Source organism: Phocoena phocoena, chromosome 10, assembly GCF_963924675.1.
Source record: "Phocoena phocoena chromosome 10, mPhoPho1.1, whole genome shotgun sequence".
Lineage (NCBI taxonomy): Eukaryota > Metazoa > Chordata > Mammalia > Artiodactyla > Phocoenidae > Phocoena > Phocoena phocoena.
Window position 1 is genome coordinate 37,539,631 of NC_089228.1, and position 14,952 is coordinate 37,554,582.

The window sequence follows — 14,952 nt, forward strand, 5'->3', positions numbered from 1 at the left end:
CCAGCAATCCCACTACTGGGCATACACCCTGAGAAAACCATAATTCAAAAAGAGTCATGTACCAAAATGTTCGTTGCAGCTCTATTTACAATGGCCCAGAGATGGAAACAACCTAAGTGTCCATCATTGGATGAATGGATAAAGAAGATGTGGCACATATATACAATGGAATATTACTCAGCCATAAAAAGAAATGAAATTGAGCTATTTGTAATGAGGTGGATAGACCTAGAGTCTGTCATACAGAGCGAAGTAAGTCAGAAAGAGAGAGACAAATACTGTATGCTAACACATATATATGGAATTTAAGGGAAAAAAATGTCATGAAAAACCAGGGGTGAAACAGGAATAAAGACACAGACTTACTAGAGAATGGACTTGAGGCTATGGGGAGGGGGAAGGGTAAACTGTGACAAAGCGAGAGAGAGGCATGGACATATATACACTACCAAACGTAAGGTAGATAGCTAGTGGGAAGCAGCCGCATAGCACAGGGAGATCAGCTCGGTGCTTTGTGACCGCCTTGAGGGGTGGGATAGGGAGGGTGGGAGGGAGGGAGACGCAAGCAGGAAGAGATATGGGAACATATGTATATATATAACTGATTCATTTTGTTGTGAAGCTGAAACTAACATACCATTGCAAAGCAATTATACTCCAATAAAGATGTTAAAATGAAAAAAAAGAAATGAAGCATATGACCACGCAGAAACTTGTACACAAATATTCATGGCAGCATTATTCACAAGAGCTAAAAGATGGAAACAAGCTAAATGCCCATCAACTGATGAATGGATAAACAAAATACAGTATATCCACACAGCAGAATATTATTCAGCAATAAAAGGAATGGAATACTGATACGACAAGGATGAAGTTTGAAAACATTAAGTGGAAGAAGCCAGTAGCAAAAAAAAACCCACATATGCTATGATTCCATTTATATGAAATGCCCAGAATAAGCAATCCATAGAGACAGAATGTAAATTAGGGTTGCCTGGGGCTGGGGAACAGGGGACTGGGGAGTGGCCACTAATGGGCACAGGGTTTCCTTTGGAGATGATTAAAATATGAAACTCTGTAACTATACTAAAAAACATTGAATTGTACACTCAACAGGTGAATTGTGTGATATGTGAATTATAGCTTAATAAAGCTGTTATGTTAAAAAAAAAGAGCAAAAAAAACAAAACAAAACAAAAAAATTCAGTGAAAGGTACTGGTGGCATTTTGACTGGATTGCATCAAACCTATAAACTGGTTTGTTCTGAACAAATAATGGATTTTACTACATGTAAAACTTTTTAGATGTCCATATATAATATCTAAAAATTCTGAAAGAAAAATGGAAAAATGCCAGCAAGAATCAAAATGTTCTACATTCAGTAAGGACATAGTTTTTACAATCAAAAAGAAAAATAGACTTTTTTTGCCCATAAGAAAACTGGGCAAAAGATACAAATAGGCCAAAAAACACATGAAAAAATATTAACCACAGTAACAAAGATTGCTAAAAAGTATCATTTTTATTTTTTTATCAGATTGTCAAAGATTAATACCCAAACAGTGCTCATAAAGATATGCACATGGGCTTCCCTGGTGGTGCAGTGGTTGAGAGTCCGCCTGCCGATGCAGGGGACACGGGTTTGTGCCCCGGTCCGGGAAGATCCCACATGCCACGGAGCGCCTGGGACCATGAGCCATGGCCGCTGAGTCTGCGTGTCCAGAGCCTGTGCTCCGCAACGGGAGAGGCCACAACAGTGAGAGGCCCGCGTACCGCAAAAAAAAAAAAAGATGTGCACATATATGACCAGAATACAAAGTGTAAGATTTTTTTCTTAAAAAGGTGGTAGAAATGGGTCCATTTTAAGATTTCACATGCTTTGACACAATTCCACTTCTAGAAATCAATACTCGATAACCACCAAGTAAATAAATATATATGCAGCAAGATCTGCAGCATACTGTTCTCTATAATAGCAAAACTGAGCTATAAATTAACAACAAAAAAAAGCCCTACAAATGGAAAGTAAAGTGAATTAAATAAACCTAGATGTACAGCCAAGTTAGTAGTATAACCAAAAAGAGAGGAACTATTCCAAGTAATGTCAAATGAAAGTAATTTGACCAAATATCCCTAATGGAATATATTCTAAGGATAAAAAGAACTTCAAAAAAATCTTAATCTGCTTTCACTAATCATATTGTTGATACACTGATAGTAATGCTATTCTAAGACTGTTGTGTGAGTAATGGGGAATAAGGCAAGTAAGTAATTACTTAGGAATTTGTTTTTAAGGGAGGAAAGATGCAGATGTAAGATTTATGAAGTTAAGTAAAGACAATGTAGCAATGCACAATTCCTGACAAGGCACTAGAAACAATGACAAATCTCTAGCATTGAAATTGTGATTTCTAAATATACTCTTTCTCACTAAAAGGAACCAGGGCTCCTTGGGAAAATGCCAAGTTTAGGACAGGAAATGCTTAAGATAAGCATAGAATATCCTGTCATACTAAAAACCAAGAAAGCCATCAAAAACTACTATGGTCAGGTCAAAAGGACTTTCAACACCAGGAGAGTCCCACTACTCACTAAAAGAATAGTATATCAGTATATTTAAATCTCTGAGTTAATAATAACAATGGTTCAAAAAAAAGCTTATGGTCACTTTTCAGAGATTGCTAAGGGAATCAACTCACTACTGTGAAAATTAGCAAAACAGGGAAAAAAAACAGAACATATATCATGATTTTCCTATACAAACTATATACCTCTGAATATCCAAGTAGTTAAGGAAAAGTTTCTCTTTATAAAAAATATCCTAGACAATAAACAAAGAAGTGATGGCAAAGGTAGAATATCACCATTTTGCAACCCCCAATAAATGTATGGGTATAGGAAATGATCATCAATAGCTCTAACATCACAAAAAGAGGAAACAAGAAACTATGTAACTACTGAACAAAGTACATAATGCCATCTATAAAGTAATCATTTATTTAAAAAAAAAACTCAAACCTTAATATGGGGACGCCTATAGAACTAACTGCCAACTTAAAGGAAATACCAGGAAAAAGGAGCATATTAAATGAATTCACAGAAACATGATTAGCAAGATTCACACCATGAGACAAAAGATTCAGTTTCTTTAACAAAACACTGCAAGGGAAAAAAAGAGATGGAGAACTTAATAAAACACCCTTCAGCTATACAATTCCATATACAACAGCACCAAAAATAATAAGATACTTAGGAATAAATTTAACCAAAGAGGTACAAGACTAAAAACTACAAAACACTGCTGAGAAAAATTAAAGATCTAAGTAAGTAGAAAGATATCCCATGTTCATGGATTGGTAGAATTGATACTGTTAAGATGACAATTCTACCCAAGGTAATCTACAGTTTCAATGGAATCCCTATCACAATCCCCAAGAAATAGAAAAACACATCCTAAAATTCATATGGAATTTCCAGAGGCCCCAAATACCCAAAGCAATCTTAAAAAAGAACAAAGTTGGATGACTCACACTTTCAAGTTTCAAAACTTACTTCAAAACTACAATAATGAAAATAGTGTGGTACTGGCATAAGGATATATAGATCAATGGAATATAATTAAGAGCCAGAAATGAATTCTGCCACATGTAGCCAATAGATTTTAACAAGGTTTGAAGGCCATTAAATGGGGAAAGAAAAGACTGTTCAGCAGGGACTTCCCTGGCGCTCCAGTGGTTAAGACTCCGCACTTCCAATGCAGGGGACGCGGGTTCGATCCCTGGTCAGGGTACTGAGATCCCACATGCCATGCAGTGCAGCCAAAAAATTAAAAATAAAATAAATAAAATTTAAAAATTTTTTTAAAAAACTGTTCAGCAAGTACTGCTAGGAAAACTGAATATCCACATGCAAGACAATGAAGTTGAATCCTTACCTTACACTATATACAAAATTAATTCAAAATGGATCAAAGACCTAAATATAAGAGCTGAAATTATAAGACTGTCAGAAAAAAAATAGGGCAAATACTCATGACATCTGATTTGGCAATAGTTTCTTGGATAAGAACAACAAAAGAAAATAGATTAATTGAATTTCAACAAAATTAAAAGCTTTTGTGCAGCAAGGGACACTATTAAGCGAGTGAAAAGATAGTCTGTAGACCAGCAGAAAATATTTACAAATCAACTCTTAAAAGGCTTTAAATATTAAAAAATATATAAAGAAAGTAATAAACAATAAAAATAAAAAACCCAATTCAAAAATAGGCAAAGGATTTTAATAGACATTTCACCATATATACAAATGAACAACAGCACATGAAAAGAGGCTCAACATCGTTAGCCATTAGGGAAATGCAAATCAAACCCACAATGAGATACCACCTTACACCCACCAGAATTGCTATCATCAAAAAGGCAGAAAAAGGCTTCCCTGGTGGCGCAGTGGTTAAGAATCCTCCTGCCAATGCAGGGGACACAGGTTCGAGCCCTGGTCCAGGAATATCCCACTAAGCCTGTGTGCCACAGCTACTGAGCCTATGCTCTAGAGCCCGTGAGCCACAACTACTGAGCCCACGTGCCACAACTACTGAAGCCCACACGCCTACAGCCCATGCTTCAGAACAAGGGAAGCCACCGCAATGAGAAGCCTGTGCACCGCAACAAAGAGCAGCCCCCACTTGCTGCAACTAGAAGGCCCACACGCAGCAACAAAGATCCAATGCAGCCAAAAATAAATTAAATAAATGAATTTTTTTTTAAAAAGGCAGAAAATAACAAGTTTTGCCAAAGATGTGGAGAAAGTGGAACCCTAGTGCACTGCTGGAGGACATGTAAAATGATGCAGGTGCTATGGAAAACAACATGGCAATTCCTCAAAAAATTAAAAATTACCACATGATCCAGCAATTCCACTCTGTGCATATTTCCGAAAGAATTGAAAACATTCACACAAAAACTTGTACATGAATATTCATGGCACAATTATTCATAACAGCCAAAAAGTGGAAAGAATTCAAATATCCATCAATTGGTAAAGAGATAAACAAAATGTGGTATACCCATACAATGGGATATTACCAGCCATAAAAAGGAATGAAGTACTGACATATGCTACAACATGGATGAATCTTGAAAACATTATGCCCTGTGAAAGAAGCCAGACACAGAAGGCCACATATTGTATGATTCCATTTACTTGAAATGCCCAGAACAGACAAATCACTAAACAAAAAGTTGACTAGACGTTGCTGGGGTGACGGAGAGGGAATGGGGAGTGACTGTTGATGGGTACAGGGTTTCTTTTTGGAGTGATGAAAATGTTCTGGAATTAAGGTAGTGGTGATGAACACACAACTCTATAAATACACTAAAAATAAGTTAATTGTACACTTTAAAGGGTGAGCTACATGGTATGTGAATTATCTCTCAAATAAGGATTTTTTTAAACACAAAAAAAGAAAAAAAAATAGTATGCAAACAATGATAAATAAACATAAAAGAAAACTAACTGCAGGAAACAAGGAAATTTTATATAACTGACTTTTACGTCAAAAAAGTAAAAATAGCACACACTTTAAGACCTAAGACCAAATATTGTCAATTATCAGAACAAAGCAGATGAAAGCAGGTGTCTCTACAGAGGAAATCCTCACAGGAAAACTTTAAAAGCATTAGGACAATTTGAGAATTACAATCAGAATGACTGTTTATATCATATGAAATAAATAAAAATCCATGAATCTGTGATCATATTAAATGAAGAAGAAAAAAAGAAAAATGACAAAACAAGAAGTAGAAACAATCCTGTAAAAGAAAGTAAGTCAGTAACATTAAGGGCAGGCTAAAAAAATAAAATGTATACACAATGTAGAGAAAAAAGACAAGCTGAAATGTTTTAAGTAGTGGTTCTTAAATGAATCCAAAGATGGGCTTCCAGAAGTCCATAAATATTCTGATATGGTTGGTAAATTTTTATTTTGGCATACGTAAATCTTCCTGCAGACATGATCTGTAACATTCATTATATTCTCAAAATGGAATTTGACGCTTGCCCCCCTCACCCCCAAAAAAAAGTACCACTAGATTAAAGATGACAGCTATAAAAGACAATTGATACATAATAAAATTTTTACTTAAAAGGTTTAAAAAGCAAAACCAAGACTTGGTTTCTCAAGTCCATGCTCTGGGACAAAGGTAGGTTTGTTCTGACTTACTGGCCACAGAAAGGTTATGCATCTTCCCAGTAGACATAATGGCTGAAGATACAGACTCCAAAACCAAAATGCCTGAGTTTGAATCTTGGCTCTACAACTTACTGGTTGTGTGACAATGGACAAGGCAGGCACTCAGCCTTCCTGTGTCTCAGTTTCCTCATCTTTAAAAATGGGGATGATAATAGCATATACTTCATAGGATTATGGTGAAGATTACAGTTAATATATATTAAGTGCTTAGAATAGTACCTGGTACAAAGTACTATGTAAGTGTCTGAAATTATTATTCCACAAGTTACTTTTTAAAAGTATGTACATAACTTATTTACAAATACATAGAAAGAAATATCAAATCATTTATAGCAGTTACCTGAGCTGGGTGAGGGAAGAAGTGGAGATACACTTGGGGAAATGAGTTAAGAGGCTTTGAGTATTACTTCCACAGTTTTTAAAAGCTGTAAGGATTTTTTAAAAATTAAGTCCATCGTATTTGCCTATACCATGTATAAGCACACTGCATCTATATAAGCATTCCACAATGTCTCTAAAGTTGTACTCTTTTCAGTGTAACTCTAGTAATACAAAAATATCATAGAATCAACACTAAAGTTTACTTTCCTATATGTGAAATAAAAGAAACCACCATTGCTAAATCTTTTAATACAAACACTAGCCATCAGAACAGAATTCAGAGTTTCCTCTTTTACATGAAAACCAGCTGCTTGTAAATTAAGAACTATTGGGTTATCTTTTTGCACTTCAAGAAAAGAGCACTTCAAGTTAGAAACTATCTTTTTTTTTGGGGGGGGGGTTTGCAGGCCTCTCACTGTTGTGGCCTCTCCCGTTGCGGAGCACAGGCTCCAGACGTGCAGGCTCAGTGGCCATGGCTCACGGGCCCAGCCACTCTGTGGCATGTGGGATCTTCCCAGACCGGGGCACGAACCCGTCTCCCCTGCATCGGCAGGTGGACTCTCAACCACTGCGCCACCAGGGGAGCCCCAGAAACTATCTTTTAAAAATGTGTTTCAAACACACTACAGGCAAAGAGAAATTTTTAAGGCGGTGAATATGCTTTAATGTAAGAGATAAACTAGGTACCCCAACTGAGTCCCAAACGAGTTTCAGTCATGAGGTGGGGAGGAGGGCATGTAATATCTGGTGAGGTCAGGAGAAGAATAAAGATTTCAAAGAGGTGGTTTGCAGAATGGCAAATGGGGGATCTAAGAGTAGAGGCATGAAGGATAGATGGAAGAGGACAGCAAGGGTCTGTCTCCCATCCTGGCCAAAGAGACAGTGAATTATTAGGGCGAGGTACAGACAGAAGAGGTGAAGCTTTCTCTCCAAGAATTTGAGACCCAGGAGCGCAAGCAGTGCACACAGCAGTTATAGCACTGATTTAGGGCACATGTGTCAAAAATCACAGTTACAAAGGCAGTTTTGAGAATTCTTAGTAATTAAAAATATATATATGACTAGAAGGGGAAAAAATTAACACGTAGCGCTTAAGTTTAGTTTCAGAACTTGTTTCTGTCATCTACCTAATTAAAATAATTTAAAAGAAAATGCAACCCAAGGTATTAGTTCCATTTACTTTATGAGCTAATAAAATGTAAAGGTCATCTCTTCAATCAACAATCTATTTCCAACTTATAATCTCCAAATACCACAGAGAAAAATACTCTCTCATACATATCAAAGTTAATAAGTCATGGGCTTCCCTGGTGGAGCAGTGGTTGAGAGTCTGCCTGCCGATGCAGGGGAGACGGGTTCGTGCCCTGGTCCGGGAAGATCCCACATGCCACGAAGCAGCTGGGCCCATGAGCCATGGCCGCTGAGCCTGCGCGTCCAGAGCCTGTGCTCCGCAACAGGAGAGGCCACAACAGTGAGAGGCCCGTGTACCGAAAAAAAAAAAAGTTAATAAGTCATTTATAAAGCAATAATGCCTATTACAACACAATATTTTCTATTGAAACAATTTTATATATTAACTCTAACCTGATGTAAGGAAATATTAGTACAATATATTTATTTTATTTTACTGAAGAGGCAAATAGAAGGCAGTTAAGTGGTTTGTTCACAGTCCTTGTAGGTTTTCCATGTTAGGAACAGTAGTGCCTAGTTCCTCTGAAAATAAATTCTATTATTCATTTATCTAGTTTTTCTGAATCTAAAATCACTCTTATGCTCCTCCACTTCCATTCTTGAAATTGCTTTTTCCCTTCATCAAAATGTTTCATTGCCCCCCCCCCCCCACGGCACACAGAATAAAAGGCAAATTCCTTCTTCTTACATTCAAGGCCCTTAACACTCTCAGCCAAACCTATCCTCCTGATCTTCTCCCAATGACACGAGATTTGTTCTATTCACAGTTCTCCAAAACAAGTCTCCGGTACACACCTTGCACAAGTCTCCAGTCCATACCTCACTGTTTCCTACTGCCTGGATCTCCTCTTATGCTTCCTCTTCACTGACAAAAATCCAATCCACACATCAAGACTCAGTTTTTTCAATCTTGGAAATTATGTCCCCCAGTCTGTGAAGTCATCTGGCACATTCTACTTTTTTTTTTTTTAATTGGAAATTAACCATGTAGATTAAGAGAAGCCTTTTTTTTTTTTAATTTATTTTTGGATGTGTTGGGTTTTTGTTGCTGCACGCAGGCTTTCTCTTGTTACAGAAAGCGGGGGCTACTCTTTGTTGCGGTGCACGGGCTTCTCATTGCGGTGGCTTCTCTTGCTGCGGAGCACGGGCTCTAGGTACACGGGCTTCAGTAGTTGTGGCGCATGCGCTTAGTTGCTCCGCGGTATGTGGGATCTTCCTGGACCAGGGCTCAAACCCGTGTCCCCTGCATTGGCAGACAGATTCTTAACCACTGCGCCACCAGGGAAGTCCCTGGCACATTCTACTGCTATCACATGTTTGACATTAACTGTTGCTTTGTGTGCATGTAGTGTATGTGCATCAGGCAGTCTTATCTCCTTACTGTTCTGTGTGCCCAGCATTCCTAATCCTCACTTTTTACAGAAATTTTCCCACTCTATGTGATTTCAGTGGGGCTATCAGTCAGACCCCCTCAACCACAAGTGAGCATGTAAAGTAGACTGGGCCAAATCATTCACTCCCTGAAGTCTTCCCAACAGGAACTAGCTCTTTCCTATTCCATCATGAACTGTAAAGATGTAACCCTAGAGCGACCAGGAGCTATGTTCCCCAATAATGAAAACAGTAAATTTTTTAAAGTTAATGACTGCAAAAATGAGTCCAACACATAAGCATACGCCAAAATGTAAAATGGAAACACAGATGTTCTGATGTCTTATGGCCCTGAACCCAGTCTCCTGAGGCCAGATGCATTCATGCCTTTTTTGGTTATATGAACCAATAAATTCTCCTTTCTGCTTCAGTTTGAGATGGACTTCTATTAATTATAATTGAAAGAATCCTTGTGGAGAACAGTATCGAGGTTCCTCAGAAAACTAAGAATAGAATTACTGTATGATCCAGCAATCCCATTCCTGGGCATATATCCAGACAAAACTAGAATTCAAAAAGATACAAGCAGCACTCGTACAATAGCCAAGATATGGAAACAACCTAAATGTCCATCGACAGATGAATGGATAAAAAAGGTATGGTGTATATATACAATGGAATATTACCCAGCCATAAAAAAGAATGAAATAATGCCATCTGCAGCTACATGGAGGGACATAAAGATTATCACACTAAGCAAAGTAAGTCAGAAAGAGAAAGACAAATACCATATGGTATCACTTATACGTGGAATCTAAAATATGACACAAATGAACCTATCTATGAAACAGAAACAGAATCACAGACACAGAGAACAGACCGGTGGCTGCCAAGGGAGAGGAGACTAGGGGAGGGATAGAGTGGGAGGTTGGGGCTAGCAGATGTAAGCTTTTATATACAGAATGGATAAACAACAAAGTCCTACTGTATAGCACAGAGAACTATATTCAATATCCTATGATAAACCATAATGGAAAAGATATTAAAAAAGAATGTATATATGTGTATAAGTGAATCACTTTGCTGTACAGCAGTAATTAACACAACATTGCAAATCAACTATAATTCAATATTAAAAAAAGAAAGAATACTCAAGAACAGGAGTATGCCAGTTTTCTCCATTAAATCCTCCACATAGCAGGCATCCAATAAATATTTCTAGACTGATTCCTATCTTCTGGTGGTTTTATCCAAGATTCAATCATATAGTAGAAAAAAAGCCTTTTTAGGGAATCAGGATCTGAATTCAAGACCCAAATAGCCAAACTGTGTGACTCTGAGCAAGTTACCATATGTCTCTGACCTTGATGATCCCATCTGAAAAACAAGAACATTGTGTTACATTATGGTCCCTTCTAGATCTAAAGTTCCATAAATAACACAGACGTAGAGAATGGACTTGAGGACACGGGGAAGGGGAAGCTGGGACAAAGCGAAAGAGTGGCAAGGACATATATACACTAAAACAGATGGCTAGTGGAAAGGAGCCGCATAGCACAGGGAGATCAGCTCAGTGCTTTGTATCCACCTAGAGGGGTAGGATAGGGAGGGTGGGAGGGAGACGCAAGAGGGAGGGGATATGGGGATATATGTATACGTATAGCTGATTCACTTTGTTATACAGCAGAAACTAACACACCATTGTAAAGCAATTATACTCCAATAAAGATGTTAAAAGAAAGAAGAAAAAAAAGTTCCATAAATATATAACTCTTAGTGAAAAATTCTTGTCTACTTGCATTGTTTCAACTACTATATTCATAAAATACAACTTCCCAAATCTAATTTTCACAATCATCTAGATTAAAGGTCTTGAAAGTACGTAGACCTGTATCTTCTCCCATCACTGTTCCCCAGAGCCTAGTACACATACCAGATCTTCTATAACGTCTACTGAATCAATAAAAGAATCCAATGAATTACCTTAACCTTCCAGTTAGACTTCTATTTTAACTTCATGTTACTACCGTTTTCCATTACCTCAAAAAAACTTCCTCCTCCACTCTTGCCAAGAGACAAAGTTTAACTTTCTTTTCCATCTTGTGGTCCCTGCAACAAACTATAGTTGATACCGTCTTGCCAATCTTTGTAACATGTAATCTCAGTACCATCATTATCCTCCCTCTCCTAATTACAACTGAAAACAATTTCAAATTCTGTATTTTCAGGGCTGAATTGTTTAACAACTTCTATCAATTTATATCTTCATTTAAATATGTTTGAAATGCTTTCACCAATCTCCAACCACTACAATTGCATGAGTTTCTTTATCCCAACGTTGGAGTTTATTTTAACCTACATGCTCTCTATGAAGTGAACAATTAGGGAATATCCAGCTAGAACAACCCTAAGTGAAAGTATATTTAAGAACCACTCTAATGTGCTGACTCAAGGAGATCAGACCGACTTTTAAAAACCTACCTTGTGTGGGGTGTGTGTGCATGTGTGTGTGTAATGTGTATATATATATATATATATATATATATATATATACACACATATATTTGTCTATATATATAAATGGAATATCAGTCATAAAAAAAAAATGAAACAATGCCATATGCAGCAACATAAATGGACCTGGAGATTATTATACCAAGCCAAATAAGTCAGAAAGAGAAAGATAAATACCATATGATATCACTTATATGTGGAATCTAAAATACAACACAAATGAACCTATCTACAAAACAAAAAACAGACTCACAAATATAGAGAACATACTTGTGGTTGCCAACGGGGAGGGGGTGGGGGAGGAAAGGATTGGGAGTTTGGGATTAGCAGATGCAAACTATTATATATATATAGGACGGATAAACAACAATGTCCTACTGTATAGCACATGGAACTATATTCAATATTCTGTAATAAACCATAATGGAAATGAATATGAAAAAGAATATATATATATGTGTAACTGAATCACTTTGCTGTACAGCAGAAATTAACACAACATTGTAAATAAGCTATACTTCAATAAAATTTTTTAAAACATCTTTAAGTTCAACTTTCAGATCAGCTTCATTTCACTACGGGAGTCTGGGGGGAACCATGAAATAAATATTTCAGGTTGGTGAGATTTGGGCTAAGTAAATTTTTTTCTTTTTATTCATTTCTACCTATTCTTTCCAACAATAACCACATGTTAACTTGTGTAATTTTAAATTACTCTTAAATTATGTAAACAAGTTTTTACATATATCTTGATTTTCGGTATTAACAAATATGGTAAAAAATGAATGACTGAGGGACTTCCCTGGTGCTCTAGTGATAAAGAAACCACCTTACAATGCAGAGGACACGGCTTCAATCCCTGGTCAGGGAAGTAAGATCCCACATGCCGCAGGGCAACTAAGCCCAGAAGCCACAACAGCTGAGCTCACGCACCTCAGCTAGAGAGCCTGTGTGCCACTAACTACACAGCCCATGCGCTCTGGAACCCGCGTGCCACAACTACAGAGCTCACACACCCTGGAGCCTGCACCCCACAACTAAAGAGGAGAAACCCACATGCCGCAACTGAAGAGAAGCCCGCATGCCACAACAAAGACCCGGAGTGCTGCAACTAAGACCTGACACTGCCAAAGATAAATTAAATAAATAAATCTTTTTAAAAAAATGAATCAAGATTGGAAAAGATACAGAACTACCAGCAAAATGAGGCATGAATACTGAGAGAAGGTCAAGATGGTGGAGTAGAAGGACGTGCGCTCACTCCTTCTTGCAAGAGCACCAGAATCACAGCTAACTACTGAACAATCATTGACAAGAAGACACTGGAACTCACCAAAAAGGATACCCCACATCCAAAGACAAAGGAGAAGCCACAATGAGATGGTAGGAGGGACGCAATCACAATAAAATCAAATCCCATAACTGCTGGGTAAGTGAGTCACAAACTGGAGAACAATTATAACACAGAAGTCCACCCACTGGAATTAAGGTTCTGAGGCCCACATCAGGCTTCCCAACCTGGGGGTCTGGCAACAGGAGGAGGAATTCCCAGAGAATCAGCCTTTGAAGGCTAACAGGATTTGACTGCAGGACTTCCACAGGACTGGGGGAAACAGAAACTCCACTCTTGGAGGACACACACAAAGTAGTGTGCGCATCAGGACCCAGCAGGAAAGAGCAGTGACCCCACAGGAGACTGAACACCTACCTGCTAGTGTTGGAGGGTCTCCTGCAGAGGTGGAGGGTGGCTGTGGCTCACAGTGGGGACAAGGACACTAGCAGCAGAAGTTCTTGGAACTACTCCTTGGCGTAGGAGTCCTCCTGGAGTCTGCCATTAGCCCCACCAAAGAGCCCTGTAGCCTCCAGTGCTGGATCGCCTCTGGCCAAACAACCAACAAGGAGGGAACTCAGCTGCACTCACCAGCAGACAAGCAGATTAAAGTTTTACTGAGCTCTGCCCACCTGAGCAATACCCAGCTCTATCCACCACCAGTCCCTCCCATCATGAAGCTTGCACAAGCCTCTTAGATACGCTCATCCATCAGAGGGCAGACAGGAGAAGCAAGAAGAACTATAATCCGGCAGCCTGTGGAACGAAAACCACATTAACAGTAAGACAGACAAAATGAGAAGGCAGAGGACTATGTACCAGATGAGGAACAAGATAAAACCCCAGAAAAACAACTAAATGAAGTGGAGCCGGGCAGCCTTCCAGAAAAAGAATTCAGAATAATGATAGTGAAGATGATCCAGGACCTCGGAAAAAGAATGGAGGCAAAGATCAAGAAGATGCAAGAAATGTTTACCAAAGACCCAGAAGAAATAAAGAACAGACAGAGATGAACAATACAATAACTGAAATGAAAAATACACTAGAAGGAATCAATAGCAGAATAACTGAGGCAGAAGAATGGATAAGTAACCTGGAAGAAAGAATGGTGGAATTCAGTGCCACGGAACAGAATAGACAAAAAGCAGTGAAAAGAAATGAAGACAGCCTAAGAGACCTCTGGAACAACATTAAATGCACCAACATTTGCATTATAGGGGTCTCAGACAGAGAAGAGAGAGAGAAAGGACCCGAGAAAATATCTGAAGAGATTATAGTCGAAAACATCCCTAACATGGGAAAGGAAATAACCACCCAAGTCCAGGAAGCACAGAGAGTCCCAGGCAGGATAAACCCAAGGAGAAACATGCCAAGACACACAGTAATCAAACTGACAAAAATTAAAGGCTAAGAAAAATGATTAAAAGCAATAAGGGAAAAACAACAAATAACATACAAGGGAACTCCCATAAAGTTAAGAGCTGATTTCTCAGCAGAAACTCTACAAGCCAGAAGGGAGTGGCACAATATATTTAAAGTGATGAAAGGGAAGAACCTACAACCAAGATTACTCTCCCCGGCAAGGATCTCACTCAGATTCGATGCAGAAATCAAAAGCTTTACAGAAGAGCAAAAGTTAAGAGAATTCAGCACCACCAAACCAGCTCTACAACAAATGCTAAAGGAACTTCTCTAAGTGGGAAACACAAGAGAAGAAAAGGACCTACAAAAACAAACCCAAAACAATTAATAAAATGGTAATAGGAACATACATATCAATAATTACCTTAAACGTGAATGGATTAAATGCTCCAATCAAAAGACACAGGCTTGCTGAATGGATACAAAAACAAGATCCATGTATATGCCGTCTACAAGAGACCCACTTCAGACCGAGGGACACATACAAACTGA